This window comes from Alosa sapidissima, chromosome 11 (genome assembly GCF_018492685.1).
Source record: "Alosa sapidissima isolate fAloSap1 chromosome 11, fAloSap1.pri, whole genome shotgun sequence".
NCBI classification, from domain to species: domain Eukaryota; kingdom Metazoa; phylum Chordata; class Actinopteri; order Clupeiformes; family Clupeidae; genus Alosa; species Alosa sapidissima.
Genome location: NC_055967.1, coordinates 26,399,340 through 26,405,339, shown reverse-complemented (window position 1 = coordinate 26,405,339; position 6,000 = coordinate 26,399,340). Strand labels below are relative to the sequence as shown.

The 6,000-nt window shown below is 40.5% G+C and overlaps 1 pseudogene; it reads right to left on the bottom strand.

Annotated features, from left to right (window-relative positions):
• Window positions 1-3,673, bottom strand: LOC121723662 (annotated as a pseudogene).
• Window positions 3,674-6,000: the final 2,327 nt, after the last annotated feature.

The following is a 6,000-nucleotide window of genomic DNA, read 5'->3' as shown; positions in this document are numbered from 1 at the left end:
TTTCTTTCAAAACTTTCTGACGTACTGACTCAAGGACGGTCTCCTTTTTTCATACATTTGTAGAGCCTGTTCAGCCTGAGGATGTCATTCTCACTCATCTCTCTTGCTTTTCCAATCTCTACGTTGGGGTCAGGAATAGGCACCATGGTGGGCTCTTTGTTCATTGAAAATACCCAGGGGGCAAAGGGGGTTTAGATGACATGGGCTGCTGTAAAAGGTTGTTATATAAAAAAAAAATCTATGATGTCTGAGGATCACAACCTGGGTGGACAACCCGGTCAACAAGCTGCTGGAAACTTGCAATTAGGGTCAAAACAATGCTACCTGAAATTCTGCTTTAACTCCCCGGAATCACCCAATCATGCTAAAAAGGTTTAATTATATCCATGAATCCTGGGCCATATCTCCCTGATACTGACAGACAACATAACACAATCATTGCCATTCCATGTGCAAAGTTCAGTAAAACTCCAAAGTATAGCATATATTCCACATTTTGTTTTTTGTCCGAGCTACCATTCTGATTTTTATAAAACTTGGTGGGGATGGATGAAAGAATGGACCATTCAATTTTGTACAGTTGAGGCCAAAAAGTTTGGTAGCTAACACACATTTTTTACTTAGCTGATTCAGTTGTTGTGGTGTGCAGAGTGCTTAGATGCACATTACCAGTGATTCACTGCAAATAGCTTCATTAGCATAAGCGTTAATCTAATTTTCACCCTAGCACAAATGACCATCTGACATCATTTCAGTAACAACACAGGGGAAAGTGTGAACGAGTAAATTTCGGTCGACTCAAAGACGCGACGCATGCTGTAAAAATGACGCAATTCTCGTCACACACTCACCAGTGCCGCGTGCGCGGGACGCAGACGCGGGACCGTACCATAGGCTTAAGTCGGCTAAAATCACTGTTTCGTTCTGACTGGATTATAAAAGCAAAGTGATTACTATTAGTTTGGTCAAGGGTACAACAGTGGTATCAAAGAGGTACTAGAGGGCCTTATACCGGGCCCCTGGTATCGATGTCAAAACTAGATCTGAGGGTGAATCCCAGGGTAAAAAAGGGAAAAGAGTACAGAATTAGGGAAAGCAATATATCGCCTTCCCCCCGTTACCATAGCGAAATACAGCAGAGTAAAACAGCTGCATGGTTTGAGGACGACCTGGCCTCATGTCTAGAGGTCACACTTGTATGCACCTGTGGTAACGGGGGGGCAGCCATAGCCTACTGGTTAGCACTTCGGACCTGCAACCGGAGGGTTGCCGGTTCGAACCCCGACCAGTAGGCTGAAGTGCCCTTGAGCAAGGCACCTAACCCCTCACTGCTCCCCGAGCGCCGCTGTTGATGCAGGCAGCTCACTGCGTCGGGATTAGTGTGTGCTTCACCTCACTGTGTGTACACTGTGTGCTGTGTGTGTTTCACTAATTCACGGATTGGGATAAATGCAGAGACCAAATTTCCCTCACGGGATCAAAAGAGTATATATACTTATACTTATACTTAATGCATGACAGAGTTGTAGTCATAAGGAGTTTCCTGGTTCAGAGTTTCAATCTCAAAGTTGTACGCCATCACTGTTAATAACAGCACACAGGAAGAGAAAAGTAAGCAAGCTCTGGTGGAAACAGACTGCATATTGTTGAACTGCTGTCAAATGTGTTGTATATTGCAGTGGCTTGTGCTTCAAGATGCTAGTACTATACTTATGCAATAGCACATGTAGGTTACATACTGGGCTCGATGTTCTCATAGAGGATTTTGATGTGGTTGTCCCTGTCACTGCGGGTCTGCTCGTGGTTGAAGCCCAGAGCATGCAGCAGCTCGTGCTGGACGGTGTGGTGGTAGCCGCAGCCCTGGCGATTCAGAGAGAGACTCTGCTCCTGACCTCGGTGCCCCACATGGGAATAACACCTGCAGTCCACCAGCAGAATATGTGAGCAGTTACATTGTGGTTTGTATCATTAAAACATGATGTGAGGTTAAAACATTAAAACAAATATTCTTTTCTGTTCATTTGTGTTCCATTGTTTATGAAAGATTCTACAATAGTATAATAGTACACAGTGATTTGTTTGAGCGATGGAAACACACATACTGTAGGGCCTTATCATGACAGTCTAAAACGTATGGTCATTGGCGAATATTTTAAACAAATTTCGGGGTTTGTCCAGTTCATATTGGGTGTGGTTTAGTTATGAAACGTCTGGCAAATGGCGCAAGAAGGTGAGCCTTATGTTTCTTAATCAGACATGGGTGTGTTTTGGGCATAACATTGTTTAAACTAATGAGAATGAACTCAATTAAACTAATGAGAATATGTCATTCCCTTTAACAGCGTGCGTAACTTCAAACAGTGCATCGTTATTTTGATAGTCAGCGGTGCATTTGAAGGAATCTGCTTGCGAGACAACTTAGACAACGTGCCAGATCCCTCCTCAGGTCATTAGTTGCCATACCTCTTGGCGCGTTGCTCAAAAGAAGAGACGTGCAAACTAAGAATTTAAACGTTGCGCCAGGAAAATAACCTGTTTTCTGCCATGCCCCAGGTCGAAAATAGGGCCCATGTAGTTGAGTGATTATGCTAGGCAGGGCCAGGGGCATTTACCCATTGAGAGACAGGATGTGGATCCAGGCTCTCTGATTAGTCCTTGGAATAAATCTGATACAGGATACACGTAGACTGCAGTGCACGCAAAATCACAGACTCCTCTCGATCAGCTGTAATAATAATAAAAAAATCATTATTCTTTAAAAATATGATCATAGTATTTTGTTGACATTATATCGATATCATTAGTGGTTATAAAAGCAATAGCAATTAGTCATTACATTGCATGCCAAAAATGGCTAATTGTTCATGGAAAAGTGAAAGATAGAAAGAAAAAAGCATGTTAAACTTACAGTAATGATCGTGGATTTTGTGAGGTACGTAGACATACCCATCCCCTGATTTGGGCCACATGCAGCCAGAGCTTGTGCAGGGGTCAGCATTTCTCTCGTACTCCTCCTCCGAACTGTAGGCGATGTCGTCAATCACAAAAGGCTCATCTGTGCCTTGCACTAAAAGAAAGGATGTTGTGGAATATTAAGTATTTTGGTTTAAATGATTCGGTGTCAATTACTTTCAGCCGAGGTGCCCCCAACACCGGAAAGTATTGTGTCTTACCAACATTTTTGTTTGCTTTCTCAATGATCTCAGAAACGGAAAGATCCACATCCTCGGGAGCCTCTGTTGTAAAGTTTGTGATTAGCATTATAGTTATCACATCATGTCCTTCTACTGAACAATTAGAAATGTATGTCGTGTGTGATCAAGTTATTAAGACCTTATGTAAATAACTTACATGATTGCATGGTTTCATGAACACCAATCACATTGTGGACAGAAGAAGAAAACATATACTTGAGTCAGTCACTGAAAGCTATTGTAACACACACACACACACACACACACACACACACACACACACACACACACACACACACACACACACACACACACACACACACACACAAACAAACTCACAGAGACATAGACAGACAAACATGTGCACACACACACCCACACAACACACAATGACTGAACAATGAGTGACTAACCTCAGCTCTAATGGAAGACACCAACAGAAGGGCCAAAAGACCAAGGCTGATTTTCCATGCAGCCATGTGGAGCACTTGATGAAGAGAAGTGAAATAACATTATTCCCATTTTGGGGGACAAATAAACAACACAAAACGTATTTGTGTGTGTGTCTGTGTGTGTGTGTGTGTATATGTGTGTGTGTCTGTGTTTGTGTGTGTGTGTGTGTGTGTGTGTGTGTGTATATGTGTGTGTGTGTCAAATACAAAATCCTTTTTCAATGAACCAACATGGATTATACTCACTCCCCCTCTTGGAATACTAGCAAAGGAATGTGTCAGACAGAGACATGTAGACAGCTTTATATAACGCATGTCATGATGTCACCGGAAACATAATGTAATAACACCATGTGGGATGGCTTTTTTTTTCATAAAGTAACTTTAGATATCACGATAATAGTGTTTCTGTGTATATATGGTCAAGAGTCTGTTCTCTCATGGGCTTCTCTTCCCACAGATATGGGCAAACAGGCAAAATCTACAGTGTCGATCTGGCAAAATCAACAGTGTTGACACAGCTGGCTCATGGGGACATTTTCTAAATCTAAACCTTTCCCAGTAGCCTGTATCTTACACAGGTTTTTCTCGATTTTCTTTAATGCTTTATGGCTCAACTCTGACATCCTGTTTTCAAAACAATTAGCACACAGATCTCAACAGAAGCACAAAATGATACATTTTGCTTGAAAAAGACTCAGAAACACTCTCAAAACATTTGAAACATGAAGACAACTTGTAGTCAAATCACTGTGTGCTTTCAACCAATCATTACACAATGGATATCAAAATACAAAGTATAGTTTTCAATATGAAGAATTTCAGCCTTAATTTTTGCTCTGTTTGTGCCATTTATTGTTCATTTTTCTGGTGTCAGACTAAATTTATTGAATAAAATGTAAAATGTAAATATATTCATGGCTCTCAAGAAGTACCTGTCAATGACATGTAAGACTAATAAGCACCTATAGACAAGACACATTTCATACATTGAACTACAACTTGTAATTTTTCATTGAAATAAACCTATAGTAAACACCTGGACTTGTCAGTCTTTTTCCACCAAAAAGGTAAAACTTTAGGCCTTCGATCCATGCTTGCAAATAGCAGAAGTCATCTCTTGCAAATTCTTGCAGATTTACTGTAACACATTTTCATTGGTTTAACTCATGTTTCACATCCTTTTTAATGTAAATGTTTTGAAAAAAGATGTGAAACGTGTTAAACCAATGAAACAGTGTTAACACGTTTGCAAGATCACTTCTGCTGTGCTGAGAAGGTGAAGCTCAAGATCAAGCAGATCCCAGTTTCATTAAGAGCATCTCAGCAATCGAGAAAAAAGTGATTTGCAGTGAATTGCCTACTCTGCATATCTGAATTGATCATTGTAATGAAAAACTTAATCACATAATCAGTAAGTGCATGCAGTCAGCCAAAAGCAGAGCAATTACACTATGTCAAATATGAAATAATAACTTTGTCAAATAAAGTTCTCATGTGCTGTTTACAGCATAATTGCAGGTAGATGAATGGTTATGTGGGAAAACAAATATGTTGAGTTTCACCTTCAACTAGGGCTGAACAATTTGGAGAAAATACAGTATCTAATAGCAGACAGATTTTGTGATTATACAAGTTTAGTTCAATTCTTGTATATTTTTGTATAATTTGTATCTTGTATAACTTGTATAATCACAAACTTGACTAGGCTATAACATATATTTAGAGATGACTAAAATATTACTTCTTGGGCAAAAACAGCACTAAGCTGCTTCATGTTGCGTCATGGAGAAGCAAAATACTCTCTAATAATCGTGAGGTAAAAGCTACACGATTAATGGCAACCTTCGATTTGCTAATTGCATTAGTTTAAATTATGATTTTGATTAAAAAATGATTGATGTTAAAGTAGGTATGGGGTGTATAAAGATCATGTTCAGTTATGATAAAGCAGGTGCAAGATCATGTTCAGTTATGATAAAGCAGGTGTATACAGATCACGGGCCATGTGATATGGTAGAAAAAGAGATGGGATTGTGAAAAGAACATGGCTTAATGAATGAATGAATGAATGAATGAATGAATGAATGAATGAATAGTAAAGGGGGGAAGAATGAACTCAAAAGTAAGGAAAGGACGCGGCTGTCTCTTGAGGGAGCAGCCGTGGCCTACTGGTTAGCGCTTTGGACTTGTAACCGGAGGGCTGCCGGTTTGAACCCCGACCAGTAGGCACGGCTGAAGTGCCCTTGAGCAAGGCACCTAACCCATCACTGCTCCCCGAGCGCCGCTGTTGTTGCAGGCAGCTCACTGTGCCGGGATTAGTGTGTGCTTCATCTCACTGTGTGTTCACTGTG